Source organism: Pteropus medius, unplaced genomic scaffold, assembly GCF_902729225.1.
Source record: "Pteropus medius unplaced genomic scaffold, Ma_sr-lr_union100, whole genome shotgun sequence".
Classification (NCBI taxonomy): Eukaryota; Metazoa; Chordata; class Mammalia; order Chiroptera; family Pteropodidae; genus Pteropus; species Pteropus medius.
In genome coordinates this window covers 365,268-390,852 of record NW_024352786.1, presented here as the reverse complement: position 1 = coordinate 390,852, position 25,585 = coordinate 365,268, and the positions used below count along the sequence as shown (strand labels likewise).

Below are 25,585 nucleotides of genomic sequence, written 5' to 3'. Positions count from 1 at the left end.
TCATAGGCAGTAGCAAAGGAGGAAGTAGAAAAAAGAATTAATGTGTTTGCTGTTTGGCCAGAAACAAAGATAGAGAAGGAGGTTCCTGTCTTCCTCTGCCACAGTCTGGCCCATTTTCCTGATACCTCGGCTGTTTCTACAAATAGAAAACCTTCAGACAGCACTTTCAGCTCCTTCCCTAAAAAGGCCCAGGTGAGCCAGTGGATCTCCAGAAGACAAAGGAAGGTAAGAACTCTCATCCCAGATCGTAGCTGTGTTAGTTTGCTAGGGCTGTTATAACAAAGTATGACAAACTGGGTGGCTTACACAACAGAAATTTATTTTCTCACAATCTGGAGCTAGATGTTCCAGATCAAGATGTCAGCAGGTTTGGATGTGGTAGGCAGCCTCTAAAATAGCTCCCAGTGATCACAGATGACTGCTATTTACACTCCCCTTGAGTGTAGGCTGAACCTTGTGACTCACTTCCAGCCAATAGAATACCAGAGAGAAAGGATGTCATCAGGTCCAGCTGTGTAATTTGTAGGGCCCAGTGAAAAATGAAACCACAGAGCCCTTTGTTCAAATATTATTAGGAATATCAAGATGGCAACAACACAGTATTTAAACCAGTATGGGGCCTTTTTAGGCACAGGGCTCTGTACAAATGAACAAGTCACACACCCATGAAGCTAGCCCCAGATGTTACTTCTGAAATTAGATTATTTTAAAAAGTAGCATCTGTCCTCTCTCTCTCTGTCTCTCTCTCTCCCTGCGAGAACCTCAAAATGTGATCTTGTTTCTTATTTAGATGTAATGAGTTAACATGACATCATACTGGGTTACTGGGTTGGCATGGGCCCTAAATCTAGTGATTGGTGTCCTTCTAAGAAGGCCATGTGAACTCACAGACATAGGGGGAAAAAGGCCTTGTGATGACAGAGGCAGAGACTAGAGTGGCACTCCTATAAGCCAAGGAATGCCAAGGATCACCTGAGCCACCAAAAGAAGAGAAAGAGAGAAGCATGGAACAGATTCTCCCTATGAGCCTCCAGAAAGAACAAAACTGCCAAAGACTTGATTTTGGATATATGGCCTCCTGAACTGTGAGACAATAAATTTTTGCTTTCTAGCTACTCAGTTTGTTACAGCAGCCTTCAGAAATGAATACACCTTCTAAAGCAAAGGTCAGTCAGAACTTTTGTCTATTATAAAATATTTGGACTCCCAAATCTTAGGATTCATGTCCTGTAATGCAACCTACTACATGTGCAGGTGTCACTTGACTCTTTTGGCATCACCCTGTGGGAATTGGAGCTCAAGGAGCTGGTACAAATGCTGATACTCTGGCTACTGCTGTTGCTATAATAAACTGTCCCTTATCTCTGATCCAGCAGTGTCATGTCTTCTGCCAACATCCAAAGAACTGACAGGTTAATTTGTGAGATTGTAAATAGAGTAAGCTGGATCTAAAGAGTAAGATAAATGGAAGAATCAAGGATAACCTCAAGGTTTGTGACCCAAGCAATGGGTGAATAGTGGTTCTATGTCCTGAGATGGGACAAACTATGGGAAAAAGAGGTATTTCCTTTCGTGCTGGGTGTGCCCTAATTGTACCCTGAACATATTGAAAGCTCCATGTAATTAAATCATCACCAGTAGTTCACCTAATTATTCTAACACTCAGCTTACATTTCTCTATTTTGTCTTCCAAACATCATGAGTTTGTTTGCTAAAATTCAAAAGCAATATATCTATATCTAGTTATTGATATCTCTACCACAGTTATTAATTTTATTTAAAAAGATGAGATTTGTTAACTGTAATTTTGTTTGAGAGTACTGCTGGCTCCATATATTCACTACTTCCTTTTCCTAAGTATTTACAACCTGTCTTAATATCACTCTTTCTGATTATTCTGATCACTAAAATCATGATTAATAAAACAAAAAAAATTCACTTAAAGTTGCTGTGGGAAGTGGCTTTGGCTTTTTTTTTTTTACCTTCATCAGTGATATTCGTTGCCAATGAATTGTGCTAGTTTGAGATCCAATAGAAAAAGATCATATTATATTCAATGGGGCTGTACAAACTCCAGCTGTAGGAGCTCTGTGATTTATCATATAATCCTCTTGAGTTCTTCTCTTCTCCTTCTATCTTTCCTTCGTCTTCTCACCTTTTCCCCCCTGACCTCTCATCCTTTCTCACATGGAGATGTCAGTGAGTCCAGAGTCCAAGCAAGACCAGGAGTAAGGGGGTGGTGAACAGAGGAGGCCACTGAGTGGTTAGAAAATGGATTACAATGAGAAAACAAGTTAACGACTGAATATATATGAAAATGTATTGAAGATAATGGAAACCAACTGAAAACCAACTTTTCTTACTAACCGAAAAGGAATATACAATGTATAAAGAGCAGGCTAGAAGAAAGAACTCCAAGACATAGGATTAAATTTAAAGTTTCAGCATGAAATCAAATTTAAAACACACACTCATATGCACAAAGATGGAAATAGTATAATTGTTTGCATGTGTACACACACATGCGTATGCATATATACATACATAAATTTCCTAGCTCTCGCCACTAAAAAGTCCTAAATGCAATAATACCTCAATAGCAATAAGAACATGGAGCACCCCAATCTTCATTTCTAAATACTGTCTTCTACTAAAAGAAACCATGTCTTCTTCAAGAAATGGCAAATTCTAGGACTGGAATATGGAATGAGCAAAATGTGCCTGGAGAATCTTGTTAGTCCTGAAAGTAACATTCAGTGAACGATGGGGACATGTAAAAAGGACACAGAAGCCAGCTTTAAAGAGTTCCCACTAACTGGCCGGAGCTGGAGCAATTTCTGCATCACAATAAATAATGAGATTAAAAAACACAAAATAAAATTGGAATCCATGAGTCCATACTGAAATAAACAAGCAAACAAGAGGGAGAAGGGAAAGCTCTTGCTTAAAGTAGAATATGAACTAATAAATGTAAAGGGAATGATGCAAATAAGAAATACTATTTGGCAGCCCACAGTGTGATGGGTGATTCAGACTGGAATCATTAATAAATACTAAGGCTACTATGGAACACTTGATGAGGAATAAGCTGTTAGTATAAAATCTTAGAGTCTCTGCCTCCAGATGTTGATTGGTTATCATAAAATCCAGTAGCGGAACAGATCGACATGTGTAGTTTCAGAGTACAGCATCATTTCTTGATATTCTTGCCAAGAATGCAAGGCTTTTGTCTGGTCATAAGAAAACAGACATACTTCAGTTTAGGATCACCCTAAAGAATAAAAGTCATGTGTTCTTTAAAACTCAGGGACTTCAGAGACAGTGTAAGATTAAAACTGTACAAGAATGAAAGACTTTCAAGAGACAAAACCACTAAATGTGATGCAAGTTCCTGAACAGATACTAGACTGAAAGGGAAAAAGAAACATTGTTGGGTCCATTAGCAAAATGTGAATGAACTCTGTGGAGTCAACAGCAGTGTTCTGTCAATGCTAATATTCTTGTTGGCTGCATTTTCTGTTGTTACAGTAGCAGAGAATTCCAGTTTCAGGGAGGTATACACTGGAACATTTAAGGGGTAGTGGGGCATCACGTCGCCGAGGAGAAAGAGAAAAGAGGGAGAGAACAAATGCAGTAAAACGTAACAGATCACCCAACCAGATGCCAGGAAAACAAGAGTTTTGCTCTATTCTGGCAATGTTTCTATAGGTTTGAAACTAATTTTTTAAAAAATTATTGGAAAAAGCAATATCATGATTTTTTAAGTTAATAATAATATTTTTTATATATATATATATATATGTATATATATGGTCTATTAATCCCATATGCAAGCTTTTTCTGATCCTAAGTACATAATTCATTTTAGCCAAAAAATATATATATTGGCTAACCTACAGAGAGCAGCTAGGCCTTTTCACCATCTGCATACCCAAAGGGCAATACTGATAAAGAAATGAAAGTTAAATAGTTTTGCTTTGTCACTGTCATTTGTAATTCTATACCATCAGCTCAAAGCAGTGAGTCTATGCCTTTCTCCAAAATAAATTTCTGAGCATTTTTATTGTCTTTTCCAATTTTAATAGCCTCTATATTATTCCCGTAAGCACATAAATGTTATTTTCTTATTTTAATGTTAAATGTTTATTAAATGTTACTGTCATTTTCCTTTATTGTATGATGCTTCAGGGTTGTTTTTTACACACGTCCTTCTTTTATCTGGGTTCATTGGCAAATGCCTTATGTAAATATCAATCTCTTGAGAGAATGCTTTATCTTCTTTCTTTTTTAGACCATTCACTGATTGAAAAAAAAAAATGAGCCAGGCAGTATGCTAGATATTAGGGGTGAACAAAAACAAGAGCAAAAACGTATATAGCTTATGATACGGGAGACAGATGTTAAACAAATAATAAAATATGCAAGTAAAATTATAACCGTGGTGGGTACTAGATTGAAACCATATAATAGGGAGGTTGATTTCTTCAAGTCTTTGTATCAAAAAGTAAGAGTTAGTTTTGGTAAGTTGAGGCTGGAGAAGGAGACAGAGGGCAAGCTAGGAAAAGCTTTGATCAAAGGCCATTTTAAAGATTTTGGTCTTCATTTTAAGAGCGACAGGAAGTCTCTGGAATGTTAATGGTCAGAGTCGATGAGAAGTGTGGGGAACACAATCATTTTGTTTCAAAAAAATAACTCTTTAGTTAAGTTTAGAGCTAAAGCCTCCAAAGTGGAGTTCACAAGGTGGTCCACCAAGGAGCAAGGAAGGTATTTGAATTTCTCTTAAGATATTATATTAAAAACTTAAGCTTTACTAATATTTAACCCAGGGATTCACTTAGTCTGTAGTCATATGCTTAGTCAGGTGGTCATATGCTCCTCAGGGCAGTTGAGATTAACCTAAGGAAAGTATGATTATTCCACAATATTGATGGGAGAACCATCCATGCATTCCCATATTAGCTTTGTTTGTTTATGTATGCCACATTAAGCATATTTATGGACAACTTGTAATGCTGGTTTAACTGATAATCTTTGTAAGAAACACCACAATCTTTAAAAGACTCCTGTAAAAAAAAAAAAAAAGAGCCTGAAGTTAACACTAACATTGTAAGGCTTAGTGATCAAGCACTCATCTCAGGTTTCTGACTTGCATGACTCTGGTCACTGGAATAAGAGGGCCAGGTTTGGGTGTGTTGTGGAGGAGAGGGTGCAGGCGTTCACGACTTTGGTTTGGACCATGTTGGGCTTAAAGAAGTGCTGTTGAATATGGATATCAGGAATTTTACAGATGTCTAGACTAAACATTTGAGTCATCTCGGTAAAGGTGGTTAATTTAGGTTATGTGGGCTTTAATGAAATATTAACTTTAAACATCAAAATTTTAATTTTTGAAAGCCTCATATCTCTATGATCTGTCTTCCCTTATCGTCAATAATTAGAATTCTGTATTTACTCTGGAGTTTTAAGTTATCCTTTCTAAAGTTAAGGGAAAATGTTTGGAAGCTTCAAGATGAGCTCACAGTATTTTTTTAATTCAGTAATGTATTAACAATTTTTTTAATGAGGGCTTGTTTAAAATAAGCATTTGAAATCAACTGTTTCACTTTTAAAGTATGAAATTTTCAAACATACAGAAAAATAAAGTAGATACCCATGCACCCACCAGCCATATTTGGTAGGCATATATTTTGCCATATTTGTGTCAGATTTTTTGAAAGAACTGAAGTATTGTAAAAATAAAAATACGTCTACCCTCATCTCTTCCCCCTTCTCTTCCCAGAGGTAATAACTAAGCCTGCATTAAGCGTGCAACATTCTAATAAATATTTCTAAGGGTGAATGAGTTCATTTTAGCTATATCGACAAGGATAAATCTTAAACATAAATGTTAAGGAAAAAAGGAAGTCCTGAGTTATTTTAGTATTTCACATATTTAATGAAAATAATATTTAACTACAAACATCAAATTGCTTTACTCTTAGAATTTTTTTGATGCATATGGTGTGTGTGTATATCAACAATAATGAGAAGTCAGAAATTATCTTAAAATTGCAGCTTGTTTGGTAGAAATCTGTTAAAACATGAAATTCATTAAAGGAAAAATCATTTTAAAAGGACCTTAGCGATGATAAGACTAGAATCATTTCTAGTTTGGGACATATGCCTGATTACTTAATATTTCAGTCCCTGACTATGGTCAATTCTGTAAATTTGATGACACAATTTGTGTTAAACTCCGTGGTTACGAAATAAACATATGATCCAGACCTTGCTCTCAAGCATTTCAAAATTGTAGAGCCAAGATACAAGCAAATCATGAAACAGTATGATAAGCTCTTTAATAAAGACGCAGAAAGTACAAAGTTCCGAGGGAGAGGATGATATCTCATTCTTCCCAGTGGATTTCTTCCAAAAGACAACAACATTTTTTGCCTAGAGAACAGTTAACATATACAATTGCAGTGCTATTTGTTAACTGGTTTTCGAGGCACAGAGAAAATCCTGCATTGGATGTAGAATGTTGTCGTCCTTCCTTCAAAGTAGAGCTTAGACATAATCCCTTCAGTTTCATGTTATAGATAAATGAGTTGGAGAGCTCTCAGATTTTGTGTAAGATAAGTGAATAATTTTCATTTAAAAAGAAACCAAATTATGAATAACCACTAAAGCCTATATTAAGGCTTATTATTATTATGATTGAAATATACATTTTGTTATTACTTAACTAAATATATATCAGTTTTATTGTCAATGCTTAGCTTTAACATAAATTACAAACTGATGTATACAGTTGAACATGGTTCTGATTAAGCATCTAAAATCCTTTTAACTCTCAATCGTATAACCTCTATTTAGGTGTAGCAGGGCACCAGAGTGTCCAGTGAACATTTTAAGCAGTTCGTTCCAAATATTGTGATTACATTAGGAACAGACTTAACATCTCTTTTAAATTCTCTTAAATTCCCGATGGCTTGCCTAGATCCAGTTCCTAAAAGGCTCACTCTCTACGTTACCTGATATTGTCACCCAGGAGGCAGTAGGCCAGATGAAAGAGCAATAGAGGAGAAGGGAAAGGGCGAGAAAAGAGGGGACAGGTAGGGACAAAAGGTGGGAAGAAAGAAGGAAAAGAAGAAAAGGAAAAGGACTTGGAGCTAAATATATTTGAGTGAGAACATCGACTGGGCCATTTTTTAATTTGTACAATTATTTAATTTCTGAGAGTAAGTTTTCTCTGTAAAACAGGGATAATGCCACTTTCCCATTCAGACTCTTTAAAGAGGGAAGGAAAAGAGTACATACAAATTATTTAGTTTAGTGCCTCACAAATGGTGGGCCCTTCAAAATAACTATTATTTATTATGACCTTTATCTTTATACAGCCCTGAAGTATTAGCAAGTAAAATAGAATCAGGAAAGCCTTCCAGATGAAAGAAATTCATACATAAGGCTGGAACTGTCGACACATGGGACATGTACAGACAGACCTGGATTCTTGCTCTGCTCCTAGCCATTTACTAGTTACATGACTTTGGACGAGTTAACTTTTCTGAACTTCATTTATTTCATTTGTTAAGTGGAGAAGATAATGTTAACCACTTTAGCGAATTTGAAAATTAAATGAGATAACACAAAAAGCCCTCTGCACGGCGCCTAACATATAATGAGTATTCAGTAGTTATTACCTAGCTCTGGGCACTTCATTCTTCAAATCACCTCATGACCTGTGGAGATTTGTGTTTAATACCAAATTCGCCATAATGGCTTTTGTAATCTCGAACAAATCAGTATATTTCTGGGCCTCAGTTTCCTCATTTAAAAAATAAGTGAAAAAATAAGATAAATTATATGACCCATTAAGCTAAGAGAGGGATTAAATGAGAAAACATATGCAAACTCGCACATATCATAAAGTCTATACAAATATAAGATGGCATTTGATGACGTCGTAGGAGAGGAAAAAGTTTTCTTCTACCCTCTTAGGTTCTCTGGCTGGATCTGAAACTGACAGACAGATTAACAGGGGAAAAGCATACATATTTATTTAATATGTTTATTTGACGCAGGAGCCTTCATAAGGAAATAAAGACCCAAAGAGTGTTTTACGCTCGGTTTGATGAAAAGTGGACATTCGTGGAGAAATACAATAGGACAAAGGGTAGTGAACTGGGGGGAAGTGAGCAAGGCCTGTTTGTTCAGATTCTTGTCAGTATCCCACGGTTTTGAAGATAAGGATGCTCCTTTCCTGCGGGTATACCAAGGGTACCTCTCACATGAGGGGCTTATGATCTACTTCAGGGAGAGGGGTTGAGAAAGGTCAGAGAGATGTTTCTTCTTCTGCCTTTTTCTCAAACTCTTTCAACTTAAAATTTTCAATATGCCATGGTGCCATGTTTTAGGGTAGCCTATCCTGAACCCCATCAAGGCTAACTACTCATTTCTTAAACCCCCTTTTCTCTTGATATATATGATATAGTCTTCTCCTGCTCCCCTGTAAATGTCAATGCTCCCTCAGATTTCATTATCAAACTTTCTCTAACCTGTTTCAATTGGACACTTTCCTCCTATGACCTCAATTCACATAGCTTCAGATATCACCTATGTGTGAATGATACCCAAGTATCTATTTCCAGAGCAAATACCTCTTTTGTGCTCCTGATTTAAATCCCCCACTTAAATATCACACACATAAATAAAATTCAACTTGTCTGAAATTAAATTCCCTATCCTCTCCCTTACAACCCACCCCTCCTCATGTCTCCTACATTTAATCAATCCCAAGTCATGTCTAATCAGACTCCTAATGTCTCTCATGCATTCACTTTTCTCCTTCCCCACAGTCACAGACTTAATTCACCTGAATTACTCAGCACTCCTGATGCTCTCCCCAGACCCAGCCTTAAGCCCTCCAATCCATTCTGTAGACCACCACCAGTGTGTAAGATGACCCTCCTTTCTTCCAAAGCAACATGTACTCACCTCTGTTGCATTATCAACAATACCCACACGCACACACACCCACATTTTATAAGTTCCACAAAGGAAAGGTTGTTTTGTTTCTTTTCATTTATTTCTGCAATCCCAGTACCCATCTAACTGGGTCATATACTGTAGCTCTTTTACTATTTGAATGAATGAGTTTGAGTGGAGTAGAACTTGAACTTAATTTATAAAACTTATTGATTATCTCTAGTTTGCCCTTAGCTTCAATTCTTAAAGAAAACCAATTTAGGATATTCAAGTATTTATTGAGAAATATTAAAAACATAAATACATTGGGAATTTATAAAAGCAAAATAGCTTAAACTTACTAAGAAAACTAAATATAAGCTGAGATAACAGTTTTGAATTTGCCTTTGTGGTGCCTCAGTGATTGTTATTAGTTCGAACTGACAATCAGACCCACAAAGTCGTAAATAGGCTTTAATCTAATACTATGTTTGCTCAGCTTTATTAAGGCAACAGGACAGGAAATACAGTAAGTACAGTCTCCACATCTCATCAGGAGGCCCAGAAATCACCGTTACCCTCAGCTTGCAGGGCTGCCGCAGAGAAGGTGTGTGTGGTCAAAGGCCACAGTGAAGCTACCCTTGATTAACTGTTTGAGTCACGTCAGCCTAAAGCCTGCCTACTAACTCAGATTCCCCAGCCCAGGAGCAGAGGCACAGACTAAAGGTAAATAAAGCAAATAGACACAACATTCCACATATTATATTAACTCTGAATTGGCCAAGGAAATGGACAGACATTCCTAGGCAAGCCTGATTCTCTCAAGTCTGATGTTAACCCTGTACTCGCAGCCTGCTATCCTTTCATGTCCTCAGCTCTAATGACAGACTTGGTCTTCGAGTTAGAAGAGAAGGCTACTAGCGGTGCCTGTAATCCTCGTGTAAGAAGCAAATTCTAGTAACTGTAGCACTTTAAAAATCATGTCAGTAGTAAAAAAAAAAAAAAAAAAAAAAAAAATTTACATTTTGTTTGTTGGTGTTTTGTTTTGTTTTTCAGGCGAGGCAACCCTTGGTTGACCTCACAGATTGCAAGGACCTTGTCAGTTTATAATCCCTTATTTTTTATTTTTTATGCCTACAGCACCTGGTCTTCCTAGGTGGTCTCCCATCCAAGTACTAACCAGGCCCCATCCTGCTTAGCTTCCAAGATCAGACATGATCCGGCTTGTTCAGGGTAGCATGACCATAGACTTGCTGGGGTTTTTTATGGCCAAAAGAGTGCCACTGTTATTTGAGACCACTTCAGTATTAGGGATGTGGTGCGGCTTTCACACAAGGGATTTATTTTGTTTACCTTTCTCTCTCTCAAGAATTGAATTATTTCCTTATCGTAAATTTTGTGGATGCGTTTCTAAACTATTTAATAGGTATTTAGTCAGGCCACCTCACAGAAATTTTCATAAAAGATAATTTCATATTAGAATTATAAAAAGGATAATTCCATATCAATTGCCTCTTTAGTCACAGGCATTTTGTGACATGGTTCGCCACTAGTTCTCTGCGAAAATCCAGCTCCTTCATAATTCTCAGACCATTGGTTAAATATGGTGCAATAAACATATATATTTATGTATGCTCCCTCCTGAAACCTCACTAAATTGGCAGGAAACCAATGAGAAAGAGAAAGTGAACAAGAAGATAAAAGAGAATTAGAGCATCTTTCCAAGAAATGTGACTTTTGAATAATAGGAGTTCCATAAAGGAATCAGAGAAAATGAAGAAAATTATCAAGCAAATCATTTGAGAAAAGGTCCCAGAACTGAAAAACTTAGTTTCCAGATTGCAAGGTCACATCATGATGAAAGAAGATGTCTAGCACAATAGAAAGAAAAAATTCAGTAAATTCATATCACTGAGAAACTTCAGAACACTGGCTATAAAAAGATTCTAAAAGCTTCTGGGGTGGGGGAGGGAAAAGAAGGAAAAGGAAAAGGATACGTAAGGAAAGGAAAGATGAGAAAAGAAAGGAAAGAAAAAAGAAAAGAGAAGAGAAACGAAAAGGAAAGGAAAGAAGAGAAAAGTTCACACACCAAGGAGCATCAGTCAAAAGACACCAGATATTTCAGCACCAAAGCTGGTACCTAAAACATAGTAGAACGATCCCTCTAATTTTAAGAATAAAGTATTTTGAGTCTATGGCCATGCCACCCTGAACAAGCCCGATCCCGTCTGATCTCAGAAGCTAAGCAGGGTCAGGCCTGGTTTTAGTGCTTGGATGAGAGACCACCTAGGAAGACCAGGTGCTGTAGGCATTAAAAAATAAATTGAAAAAAAATAAAAAATAAAGGATTGTAAGCTAACGAAGTCCTTGCAATCTGTAGGTCAACCAAGGGTTACCTCGCCTAAAAAAAAAAAAAAAAAGAGTAAAGTACTTTGAATCTAGAATTGTATAGCTAATCTAACTATAAAAGAAGCGTGATGGTAGAATTAGGTCATTTTCATTTTTAGATACACAAACATCTTAAAGTTGATCTCTTATGCAATCTTGAAGGAAGTTAATAGAGGATGTGCTCCACCAGAATGGAAGAGTAAACCAAGGAGGAAGAGTCTCGGGATCCAAGAATGAGGGATCCAGTACAGGAGGAGGGCAGAGGGAATTTCCAGGATGATGTAATGGGAAATCCCAGGAAGCCAGCTGAGGAGGAGTAGACAAATGGTCCAGATTGGAGAAGCAGGACGAAAGATGTGTCTTCGAGAATATGGGGAAACTGGGAGATTACTCAAAGTATTAGAATATATTTTTAAAAAGTCAATACTTTGTAAAGCAACAAAGGATAAATTAGACATAGCACATGGAAAACTAATCATATAAACATAAAAGTATAGCTATTTAAAAAACAAAGGTATAGAAGAAAGTAACTAAAATCGTATTGATGGGGTTCAGGACAGGATATCCCCAAATAGGGCACCTTAGCATATTGAATATTTTAAGCTGAAAGAGTTAGAGGAAACAGCAGAAGGTGTTTTGACTTTCTCCCATCCTTCTCCCCTGAAACAGGTCATAAAAACCTCATGGAGAGGCCTCTCTCTATACCACAGGAATGGAGAATCCTTACCTCTGAGACCCAGAATCCAAATGAATGGGTTCATACCCTTTGTCTTATCATATTTCTCCACAACTGTCCATTCTTCATCAAACCTAGCATAAAAACAATTAGGTTTAACTCTTTCTTCAGGTTATTTTCTTCACAAGGAAACTTGTGCTAAATAATGTATATACTTTTCTCATGTTACTCAGTCTTTTTCTATTTAATTTTCAGACCCAACCAAGCACCTTAAGAGGATACAGGAGAACTTGCACCCCCCTACAATATACCACATGGGTGAGCTATGAATAATATTTAAATGGTCATAATAATGAAAAATGAATATTGATTTAGCTGAAAATGAGCTGTGGCTGGACTAGGAGAGGGCAACTTTACATTTGAGGGGCAGGAGGACAGAGGTTAATAGAATTAATAGAGTTAAAGAATAGAAACTGATCCCTAGTATAGAAACTAAATAAAATTGCATTAAATGAACGTTATTTTAAAATATGGCAATAAACACCAAGAGAAAGATCTAAAAGAGTTGAAAGTCGTTTTCTCTGATGAGCAATTATCAGGGGAAGGAAGTGGGAGAAGACTGCTATTTCTAAATTATAAGCCTTGTGAAATACTTGGCTTTTAAACTGTGTATCTGTATGGCTTTGAAAATAAAAATTTAGTTTAAAAACTGGAAGAAATATGACTGCTTCATCTTCAGAAATTCAAATTTAATTTAAGAATAATAGCAAATTAACATCTCTTAGATGGCTGTCCTAGGAAAATAAATGTTAAACAGTTTAGACTTCCTGCTGGCACACACTAAGAGCATAATCATTCATAGTCAGTGATACTATTAAACTACATTCTGAGATGTGACATTCCCACCTTGAATACTATCACTGTATATAAACTGTTCTGCCAAAATTAAATGGCGCTGCTAACTGCAGAGTCCTACTTGCACCTAGCAGTTCACCTCTTGGTCTGCTATATGGACCAACTTAGGTGTGAGCAGAAAATGAAAATAGCATTTTCATCATTCATTGTCATCATGGCATGTTTGTCACAATTGTTCCAATTTAAGCTCACATTTCTAGCACTGAGAACTAATATAGTGCTGGCATTTAGTTAACTAATAACTAATAATGCCAAAACAAAGCAAAACTTTGGCATTATTTTAAGAGCCATGGCTATTTAATGAAGACTTTCTGCTGTACAATCCTGGTAAGTTTTAAATGGTTGCAAACTATAGATATTTTGGAGACATTATTGATTTTAAAGTTCTTAGAATTCAAAGGATCTATTGCTGAATCATTAATGACTGATATTTTAGACAGACAATATAGTTATAAAAATTTATCAGCAGTCTGCACCTGGCGGGGGTTGGCGGGGGGAGTGTGACGCATAGCTTCTCTGGATCTTTTTTTTTTATCAGTATTTTTTCATGTGGCTGGTGATAATTCACCCAAAGCAAATAGGAAACCTTGGGTATAACAACAAAAAACAAAGAGCAATCTGTTTCCTTTCACAGGCTAGGGCCACCCTTATCATTCAACCTATAAAAGGGAGTCACGTTCATTTTACATTTTCATTTGGATTCAATTGTAATTAGCAGGCAATGAACTAATGAAATAGGGCCCATTTAAAAAGTACAGCTTTCTAGGGTGGGCTATTTATATTGTCATCAGAGGCTATTTATATTGTCATCTCCTAAGAGAGGGGATCAGGACGATTTCACTTATATCCAGCAAGTTCTCAGTTACCTGGGCTTATAAATGGAAATTGTTTCTGGATGGGAATCAAAAATTACAGTTCCATTTTGTTATTTTTAGTCAATAGAAAATTGAACCTCTTAAGTTTCAACATAGGGACAGAAGAGAGAGTTTAAAGTCTGTGTAATATCTCAGGAATCATACACAAGATATGGATAACAGCGGTTGCCTCTAAGGAAGAATGGGTGTGTGAAAGTAGCAATGATAGGGGTAGGGGCTAGTAATAGGAAGTTAATTGGAATAATGTGCATATATTACCATTCTTTAAAAACTTTTAAATCACTATGCATAAGGTATATCTATAGTCTTATAATCTTCATATAATTGTTCTCACTCAGACATCAGTGTTGCCTGTTAGCACAGCAATTACAAAAGTTTCTGTGTAAGAATATTCTGTAAAACTGAGGTTCTCCATTCATATATTCCACAGCTTTACTTCTCAGGAATGCATCACAGCTTCTCCTTAACTTTCTTTGGCATGTGCGCGCTCATGTGTGTGCGCACGCACGTTCACAGCAGGGAGTTGAATTTTTGTGCTCTCTAAAAGTCCTTCTAGTTTAATTTCTTTGGGCAATATCAGGTGTGCAATGTCCATTAGCCATCTAGTAAGCGAAAAATGTAGAGATATAGAGTGATATATTTAAATGGAGCTATAGGGAGTAATATAAATCAATACTGGCATCCTTAAAGAGCCTGACGTATGTCTAGCTGCAATAGATGTCTAAAATAAGGGTGAATTTGCACTTTTTCATCTATTAATAAACACATTATCTTTGCTTGACCATCACAAAACTGCTGACATTCCCCCTTCCATCACCTCTGCGGTCCCCATCACCTTTATTTACCTGTATTTAAATAATCTGCTCTCCAACACGCTAGGATAAGAGTATGTTAAAATATGAGTGAGCCCAGTACACTACTAATCAAATCTGATAGTATATTTTTATTCCCTCACACAGAATTTCAATTTTTAAAGTTCTAAATTTTCAATACTAAACTTAATTTGCCAAAGATAGAACATTAACTGAAATTGATATTTGCTATCTATTTTTCCAGCTAAGTTGTATAAATTAGACTGTGTTTATGTGATTCCTAGCAACTAGCTACAAAATGAAAAAATGTAAATCTGGTGTCAAATAATTATTTTGACTGACTTTTAATGAGTTTTTCACTTTGCAAGTCGTTTGTAAATAAATTAATTGGTTGATTTAGGAAGTTCAAATTTGTGCTTACATATAAATTTTGAGAGTTTTTGATGTGTGCAATCTTGAATAAATCTACCTTCAGTATATTTTCCAAGAAAACTGAACTATTTCATATATAAACTCTTAAATATGGAACATTGTAGAAAAACAGTGTAATTCTTATTTTAAGTAATTTAGATTTACAATTAACAGTGTTTCTCTCTCCCTTCCATTTCTGGCTCATGTCCTGGACTTGGGCACTTACCTCCCATTTATTCCAAGAATCCAGAGTGTGCACCTTGTACTTCCTGGGCAGATTTACTCTCGAGGCATTTATGTCACTTGCCTGGGATCTTCTTTTCAGCTTTTGAGCCATGAAGGGCTTCATCTTTTTCTTACCTAGTTGGCTTCTAGGTTCTGTCAGTTCTCACCAGAATAGCAAAAGACTTTTGTTTGTTTGTTTGTTTTTGCTGTGTTTGGCCTAGCAGGGATTCTCCAGGGGTCCTTTATTTTTCCTTTCCCTTTCTCTCCATTTCTATTCCCTTTTACTCTCCCTCCAAGCCCAGGCAATATTGAGTAGCTGGTTTTCCTTTTCTGATTATGCCTGAGGTAAAGCAGCTGCTTTTTAAAGATAAGAACCAGAGAACAGAGATATTAAACAGACATAAGAATAACAGAGAAAAGACAAAATGGCCCTTTTCCTAAAAATAGCTTTGTCATTAGCTCTTTTTATGTCAAACACCCAGATTTATTTCCCCTTGTCCCTCTTTTTGAACAAACCAAGTCAGTCAAACTATCTCACTTGAAGATAAATAAAATAATGAAAAAAAAAAATCCTCGACTCGAGACTGTTTTTATCAAAGAAATACAATATGAAGGGTGGCTAACTTGAGTCTTCTTCATTTTTAGTAACTGTTAAAATTACAGTACTACAATGAAAAGGAAGTATTTTGGGACCAAAAAAAGTATAGGATAAAAAGACAGATCAGAAGAAAATGAACTACGAACACCAAGGAAAATGGAAAGTAAAGTAAGCTAGAAGTTATGAAGCAAATGTAACACATAGCTAGATTACATTGATAAAGTTAGTTCGCATATTGAGACCAGCAGAAAGGAGGCCACCCCAGTGTCTTGGCCACATCAGAAATCTAAGCCTAAGTTAGCCTTCACTTTCAGGAAACACCTCACTGTCAAGGAAATCTAACATACACCAAACACAATCCTCTCACTCAGCTTTAGCTCATCGACATTAGAAAACTGGACCTGCTGGCCTCACAAGGAAATCCCCAGCTCCCAGCCACTCACGCCCTGTTTCCCGGGCGCCTTTTCTAATCTCTATAAAACTTGTTCTTGCCCACAACTCCTCTGGAATCAGTGCTCCACTGATCATGAGGCACTGTAGTCCCCCAAACCACATATTGTTTCCCTTGAATGAAGGACATCAAACTTGTTACTAAATTGTTTTAGTTTTCTCATTTGACAACATATGTATACATAAATATTATATATATATACATATGTATATAATGTCAGGGAAGAGTAAGTTAGAGTTGAATGACTTTATTCATTGATCAAGAGAAAACCTGTGACTCAAAAGAATAAGTGAAGTGGCAGCTGTCACTGCCACCTATGTCTTTCCTCTGGGGAGCAGTGGCCCCAGAAAAGGCAGATATGGAAAAGATAGCCTCTGGGGTGAGGATGGTTCCAGTAGTGCTTTGTTTCCCTAGATATTCATCGAGAGTAAAGTTGCATCACAAATGTACATGCAGTGAGAACTGGCCTCACTCCTCTATCTGTAGGATGTAAATCATAGTGCAATAAAATTAAATTAAGAAAAGGTTAACACACATATTCCACACAGGGGTTAAGTACATGGGCTTTGCTGTCAGAGTTAAGACACTGTCTGTCTGCCGTGTACAGTTTTGTGATCTAAGACCTTGTGTGTGTGATCAGCAAGCCAACAATGTTGGCCTTCACCTGGGAGCTGGTTAAAAAGGCAGAATCTCAGGTCTCCCTCCCAACCCCCCAGAATTACTGAATCTGAATTTACTTATTAACAGGACTCCCAGGTGATTCTTTTGCACATAAAATTTTGAGAAATACCAGTCTAGGGTTACCTAATCTGCTCATGTCCCAGCTTTCCTCATTTATCAAATGGGCATACTAGTACTTACTCATAGCATTGTCGGATTAAATGAGGAACATATGTAGAGCGATAGCAAATGTCCAATAACTATTATTAGAGACAAGTCATAAAATATGACTCAGGATTCTGAAATTGAATTCTATGCTCCAGCGTGCACACAATTAAATGTAACTAAAGCTGGGTTCTAATTTTAAATGCTAACTGACTTTTGTGACCATTTCCCCAAATGAAATAGTCGTTTAAAAATGAGTAGTTTCAAAATGGCTTTCCATACTTATTGCCTAGCTAAGCAAGTTACTTTACTTTTCTGAAATCGGTTTCTTTATCTGAGCATAAGAACAGTCCGGCTAAGGTCCTTTCTAACTCTAAATTTTTATTTAAAGTATTTGCTATGCAAACGAATGCTCTCTCACTTCATTGATTAATTTCGAATGTCACAAATCAGATGTAATGATGGTATAATTCTTAAAAAAAAAAAAAAAAGGAAGGATAACCAGAATAAAAGGCAAACCATGAAGGAAGGACTGAGAGGAATCTTGTGAATCTCTTATTTCTTTTCTATAAGTCTACAGTTTCTAGGCTACATGCAGTTAAAGATGTTAAGCCAGAGATTCTTAAACATCATGGTGCATAAAAGTCACGTGAGCCTCTTGTTTAAGAATACTGAGACCCCATTTCTTGAGATTCTGATTCAGGAAGTCTAAAGAATAAAGCCCCGGAAATTATATTTATTACAAAGACCCCAAGAAATTATGACATTGGCAGACCACAATTTGAGGAACTTCGTGCAAGGTGATTTCTCTATGTGACACACAGCTTGATTATTGCATATTAGGTCATATAATATAAACATTTTTTTAACTCACTGATACTCATAGGCACTCCATACTGTTGTACATAGGCAGAACTACTGTCTTTTGGGAAATATGAATATGAGTTTCAACTTTGACATAAGCTCTATGTTGAGTCTGATAAGCAGCAGTTAAGCAAATCATTTAATATCTATATATCTCTTTGTTCTTAACTACAAAATAGGACTGGCCTAAAATTGTACTTATAGGGATTATGCGAAATAAGTATTTCAGCAACTCTTAAGCAATTTAAATAAAATGTTGATTATAATATTTCTTCAGCTTATGATTCAAGTTTATAAAGTTCTTGAGAGCAGGGATTGCATCTTTTAAAAATTTTTTAGTAGACAACTATTGTTCCTTCCTGCCTAACATTCCTTCCTCCTTAATTTGGTAACAGAATTCTGATTTTCCTTTGAGAAACCTGTGTTCTTGTATTTGCAGTCCATGTTGTTAATGGAGAGGAAAGCGGCTCAAGTTTGGGTCCAACCATGTGCCTGTGACTGGCCTAGCAAATAAGAGAACTCTTTTACTCTTTGCTGCTGTGATTGACTGAGGAATTTGTAAGTGACCCAAGCCCGGCCAATGGAAGCCAGCCCCAGAAGTTTTGCTGAAACCATTGTGAAAAAACCTCTCTTTTTTAAATAGCTAAGCCATCAGCTAAATATAGCCTGGAGTCATGTTCACCATCACAAAAGTAAACCTAGGTGAAAATGAAGTCAACGCAAAAGAAAACAGAACCAAGAGTTTGAAATAGAAAAATACAAGTCTAGTGACATTGTTTGGGGTCCTGAATTAATTACACCTAGATTTTTCCAACACAAGGATGTCTCCCCGCATCCACCCTCTTCCCACCACCTAGGCAACTAACATGCAGTTATAGATTTTCAACAAATATTGACTAATTTGCTTACTAATTAAATAAAAACTCTTAGTCACAGATGACAAGGCAAAGAGGTGGTTCAAATTCATCATTGAAATGTTTTGGTGATTCTTTCAAAAACACAACACATACATGTATATAGCTGACAGGTTTTTCTTCTTTTATTTAATCAGCAGAGCAACCAAAAACATCTTGTATAACTACTAGACATTAAAATTAGTCACACCCATAAATTATCATTCTTCTTTGTACAATTCACCAAATAATTCCCTTACTTGTTAACAAAAAACATGCAGCTTGAAGGATGAATCACAGTGTGATTGTCTGGTTCGAGCTAAAAATCTCAGAACTCGGAGCTCTCTGTTCTCTTGCTCCTTATTATTTTTGAGATCTGGAAACCGTCACTTAGCCTTAACTCTTGCATCTGTAAGAATCAACTAGAATATGGGGTTCACTAAGTAGATAGATTTGAGGTTTTCCTCTTTGTTCATATAGATTTTTAAAATTAAAAAGACAGCTTCAAGTGAACAATTCATTATTCTTTTAACATGCTGCCATCATGTGGCTGCTTTGCTCATTCACATTCAAATGTTTCAAAGAACAACATTTATAGGGACCTTTTATTCAAGCAAGGTGCAGAAGAGGAAGCTACCAAAGAAAATAAAAGTGAATAGAATACATTCTTCCCATAAGTTTGATGCAGAGAATATAACACATATGTACAATTTGCCAAAGTTGTGAAATATATCTGTAATTTTCCAAAAATGCATGATGGAATGTGGTAGGAACCTAAAAAGACTTAAGTACAATGGAGACTCAGAGGAGCGAGTCAACGGTCTCAGATTCCAGTCTATTTTAAAAATCTTAAGGCTGTAATTTTAATAAAGCTATTTAAATAAAGCTAGTATTTGCTTATACTATTAATTCCTTCGAACAACTCAGATATTATCTCCATTTTAATTCTGAGGTGCTTGAGATCACTAGAGAATCTGTTCGATGTCTCAGTAATCTAAAAGCAAAAGCAAGACTCTGCTTATAGTTTGATATAAAAATACCTTGGACTTGTAGAACTTTAAATAGCTTACACTATTGTTTTTGAGTCCTGTGAGGTAGATAGGCAGCTGGATTAGAGAAGATTCCATCAAAATTTTCTGACTCTATTACTTTTCTTTATTGCATCTTGCTTTTTATATAGGCGCTCAAAAATATGATTTGATTGGATGAATCCATGTTGAGAATACTCATGACTTTTGAGATTTTTCATATGATTTCTTATAATTAAAGAAAAAATCAATAAAGTTAGTAGGATGAAGTTTTATGGCAATATTGTAAATTGTTTCCAGAACAGTTTTAGCACCTAGAGAGAACTAGAGAAGTTGTACTTTTTTAAATTTAAAAAAAAAAAAAGAAAGAAAGATTTTTGGTGCTTTGTACAAGACATATACCTACGAAACTCTACTTCTATTTAATTGCCTAGATCATGCTGCATATTATTCTTTAAAATTATCACAACCACAGACAGTATACTGAAAGGTCTTCTTGGGCCTTCCCAAACTTGGAAATGCCATTATTATTTTCACTCCTGACCCTTGGCACTGCTTCCTTCCCAAATTAGAAGCCAATACATCCCACAGAGTCTTTTATAGTCTTCCTTCCTCCTCTCCTAAACACACATTTTATTGTGTTTAATGTTGTATCAGCAACCAGTTTAATGTTGGTCATGTCTCCCTCAAAATTCATCTCTTCAAGTCCTAATCCATAGCACTTCACGATATGACCTTATTTGGAGATGGGCTCTTTGCGGAGGTAAGGAAGTCAAATGAGATCATATGGATGGGGTCCTAATCCAATATGACTGGTGTCCTTATAAAAATAATTTTGAACACAGAGAACCATAAAGAGGGAATACGATGTGTAGACGTGAGAGAAGACAACCAGGAAACAGATCCTTCCCTCACAGAAGGAAACAACCTTACTAACACCTTGATCTGGGACTTCTAGTCTCCTGAACTATAAGGCATTAAATTTCTGTTGTTTAAATCACTCAGTCTGTGGTACTTTGGTACAGCAACTCTTACAAACTAATACAATCAGCCTGAGGAAAAGGAGTTATATTAACTTTTCTTTAGGCCATGTGTAAATGCATGGCTAGCCCTAACTCAACTGTTATAATTCTAGAAAAGACAAAACCAATAAATTATTATTTTCACCCAGAAAATGTTAGCATGTTAAATTATTTTTGAGAAAAAGTAAGCAGATGGAAATAGATTGTATAATTTAAAAATCAGATTAAAGAATTGAAAATTGGTACTTCCAGGCATACATTTTGGCTTTGGCAGCTCTTTCTCCAATTGCATCCCTTTATTTCCTGTCCCAGCCAAACTTTGATGAGACTATGTGATAAGAGAAAGGATTATTTCCTCCTTAGCCCTCAATATTTCAGGCCTGAGAAGAAATAGAGTATTTATTAGTTGATTCTCAAGTGTCAGTCTTATAAAGACCTCTGCCCGAAGAAAATTAGATGAGAACTGCTGATGACAATTGTCAATCTTTCTGACCATCCAGAATCTAAACACTCTTCCAATTATAGAGGCGCCGTCTTTTGAGGCAAAACTTGACACTGACTACAGAAACTAAAAATGCTTGATACTGGTTTCCAAACCTCCTTTTAGGTAAAGTATAGACACCTGACCCAGACTGCAAACCAGACATAGCCAAGACTGACCAAATCAGATGTTATGGGTCCAAAGAAGCAGGGACTGCTCTTAATCCATGCTACAGAAGTCAATAGCAGCTACGTCCAGTTTCTGGGGTAACAGGAGCAGCTGCATAAGCTCCATTAACTCCCAGTGTCTATTATCAGTATTGATCAAGCCACAGAGAACAGCGCTCAGCAACTATGGTGGATTCATGATTCTGTAACATGACTCTAACCATAACTCATGGATGAGTTAGCCTGGTTACCTGCTTGCCAGAGATTCTAGAGCCCCTGTTTGTGTTTAAATCATCTTCAGTTCTGTTGCTTTTAACTAAGAACTCTGACATAAATAATATGTGTCTTTTTAATTTATTTTTTAATAAATACAGAATTCTGAATTATTTTTCTTTTACACAAAAGGATCATGAAATTTTACTCAGTATATTAAAATTCTAAATGTATATTTAAATGCTTCATGAATAGCTAAGAGACATAAGAGAAAGAGGCAAATAGGAAAAGGAAGATAGAGAATGAAATGCAGAAGGAAATGTGATCATTAAAAATTCCTCCAAAGTTTTACTTTAATTATTTTAGATTAAAAACCTTCTGTCTTGATTTCTGACTACTACTTGGCCCTTATTTTACATAATTTAAAAAACCTGTGTCAAACTTATCTTAAGTTACCTATTTTTGATTAGAAACATTGGCAAGTGATATTAATGGATAATTAACAAAAATGGACAAATAGCCCTTGGACAAAAGGATGGTCAATGTCACTCATAATAAGAGAATACAATTAAAAATAACAGTAAAATATTATCTTTCACCTGCCAAATTGGCAAAGCCCAAAATTTTGCTAATATACTGTTTTGGAATGAGTGTAGGGAAACAGGCCCATTCATATTGCCCGTGGGAATATAAATTGAGACATTTATTTTTTGGAGGGAAATTCAGAAGTATCCATCAAGATCACATGGGTACCTGCCCTTTGACACAACAATTCTATTTCTAAGAATAGGTCTTGCAGATGAATACACACATGCACAAAACCACAAAAGTAAAAGGATATAATCGCAACTATAATAAAGAACTGTCAATTCTGATGCATCCAAATAATGGAATACTATGAAGCTGTTAACATAAACCAGGAAGCTTTCTAAATATTGTTATGGCGATCAGAGCCAAGACTTACACAGAAGGAGGAAAAAAAATGCTTTATTATGTAGCATATTACCATTAGGGAAAAAAACAATAATTATAATTATCTTTATGACTATATTTGTGTTTATAAGCTTGTGTATGGGTAGAATATTTCTGGGTTTCATTAAAAGAAAAACTGCTAATACAAGTAGTGATCACTTCTGAATAGGGAAAGTAAGTGTCCAGGGAACAAGGTGGACAGGTAGATTAGACAATATATATGCCTTCTCATACCTTTTGATTTTATGTTTCTGTATTATCTATTTCAAAATAATTTTAAAATACTAAAGCAAACATACTCACAAATATGTCTATAAAGATTTGCAAATCATTTTTTGTTTAATTATAAAGAAATATAAGTGCAAAAAATATATCAGAACCATTATAATAAGCAAAAAATACCAAAAATAAATATTTTATCAAGAATTGGATTAATGCAGAAAATATCAATAAACTTATTTCTAAAGAACCCAAGTCTGTCGTTTTTTGCTGATACAATGTGGCAGATAAAGCTCCTTCCATGCCTCTTTCCCTCTGACCTTAGTTTTCTCTTTAGGCCTGGTAGAATTTGACAGCAGAAATGGACTTGTCCAAAGTTGAACAAAGAAGAAGAAGGTTCATATATGTTCAAAGAAGAGATGAATAAGGTTACAGAGAGAGAAGAAGAGTCTTGAATCTACAAACAATGGTTACGCACCTGTGACAGTCCTACCTGCCTCCAGGATTTTGAGAGAAATGTCTTTCAAACACAGAAACAAAGCAAGGATAAAAAGGGCTGCTATGGGCAATAGCAAAGTGGTGCCATGCGTGCAATGCCAGAGGAACACTTAAAGCTGAAAAGGACTTCAGATATTATATATGATCTACCTAACTCTTTCATTTTTCATATGAAGAAACTGAAGCCTAGGAAGGCTTTGACTAGCCCAAAGTCACACAACCTGAAAGTAGCAGAATTAGGATTATAACCAATGTTTCCTAACTCCAAGTCCAATGCTTTTCTCCAGTATACACATTCTTTGCCTTCCTCCCCATAAGTGATCCTTTTACACAGTTGCTTCTTTCATTTTAGTACTAGAGAGATAAAATATAGAGGAGTGTTTTTTCTCCTATTCTGGCCATCCTGTACTAAAGGCTGCTACAATTCTTCATCTTTCAGTTTGGAACAGTAGGCTGGTCTTCAGGCCTACAGACTAAGGACGAGTAAAGAGAGTCCTTGCTGAGTTAATGCTGTTTTTAGGCAAAGATCAGAAATCCACTGAAATTAGTTCAAGTAAAAGGAAAGCCAGTGCTGGGGGTAGAGGAGCACTGTTCTTGGATTTTCATAGTCCAAGGACAGGAAAGAAGTGACAAGTTTCATATGAAATAGAAATTTGAGAACAAAAAGATTTTCTATACTTTTTTACTTTTGCATCTAACAGGACAAAATCCATAAGGAATATATTCAATTCCTGCAGTTGAATCTTAAAGAGCCATTGTAGGAAAATGGAATGGGTAAAACATGGCTCAACCATTAGCTATCTCAAAAAAAAGAGTCATGATTTTAACGAAAAACTTTAATATGATCTTAGAACATTTTAATAGAAATACAGGGCCTAGAATAAGGACAATGATTTTTTTCTGAATTATTTATATCATATCTGAAATGTACTTCATTCTAGGCACCATGAGACAAGTAGAGAAATTTAAAATATCCAATGGGCAGTGGTTAAACTGGTAAAAATTTTGAAAACCTAGTCTAGAGAAAAAATGACAGGAGGAGGAATTGATTGTTCTCTTTGAATATTTAGGGAACATTTAGTTAAGGATATTGTGTGGTTGTGGGGACAGAACTAGGATGAGTTAGGGAAGCTGTGGAAATGGAATAGTGCATGGTAGGTGGCATTTGGTGTCACAAAGAGTCATGTGCAAGCTGGGATGGAGATCCACATGCTTCAGTAGACAAGAGTCTTTTTAGCATGTGGCCCAATAACAACATTTGTAGGACACTTGTTTTTAAAAAATCAAAATAGCCTTCTTGAATTACATTAGGTAAAATCTGTACAACTTTGACTATATTCTTTAATAAACAGAATTTTTATAGTTATTAACATGTTAATATTGGATACTTCTTTATAGTTATTAAAATATTAATATTGGATATGTTTGCAAAATAGCAATTTTTTAACCCCTTACATTGGTCTAGTGCTTGAGTTCACAAAATGCTTTTAGGTGAATTGTCTCATATCATTTTTAAAACATCTCTGTAAGGTAGGTATTACTATCCTTGGCAAACCGGTTTAAAAGAGCAAAATGATTTGCCAAAGATCCTAGCAATTGAGGATAATAATTTTCGAGCAAGACTTTGTTCTTTCTTTTCTTTTCTTTTTCTTTCTTTCTTTCTTTTTTTTTCGAATTTTTATAAGAATTTATTTGAGCCAAACTGACAACATATGCTGGGGAGCAAGATCTCAAATGCTCTGGAGAATAACAGTTTTGCAGCTTCTTTTATGCATTTGGAATTAAGGAGAGAACTTAAGGAAGATGACATGGAGTTAAGAAAAAGCAAGACAAGTATCGGAGTACAGGGTAGCTAACAGGATTACGTGCTCTCTAAAGGGTGGTTAAGGTTTATGTCAAAGGTGTGTTAACCTAGATGCACAAAAACAATGTACAAGGCTTGCTTAAGCAAAGATAAGCCTTTTACTAAAATGTTATATGCCTGGGGCATGACTACACACTGTGACCTGCTCATTTAGGAATTTATGATCAGATCATTCTGTGGGGTTACTTTCCATAGAACACTTTTCCTCATTCATATACCCTAGTAGATTTTGATCACTTTTT

The 25,585-nt window shown here is 35.9% G+C and overlaps 1 long non-coding RNA gene and 2 pseudogenes across 1 annotated transcript; 2 read left to right on the top strand and 1 right to left on the bottom strand.

Moving 5' to 3' along the window:
- Positions 1 to 24,258, top strand: LOC120591148 (uncharacterized). The gene is made up of 3 exons (XR_005649851.1): positions 1 to 225; positions 12,266 to 12,328; positions 23,319 to 24,258. It is a non-coding gene; the product is annotated as an uncharacterized LOC120591148 (long non-coding RNA).
- Positions 10,078 to 10,196, bottom strand: LOC120591310 (uncharacterized; annotated as a pseudogene).
- LOC120591323 (uncharacterized) lies at positions 11,137 to 11,257 on the top strand (annotated as a pseudogene).
- Positions 24,259 to 25,585: the final 1,327 nt, after the last annotated feature.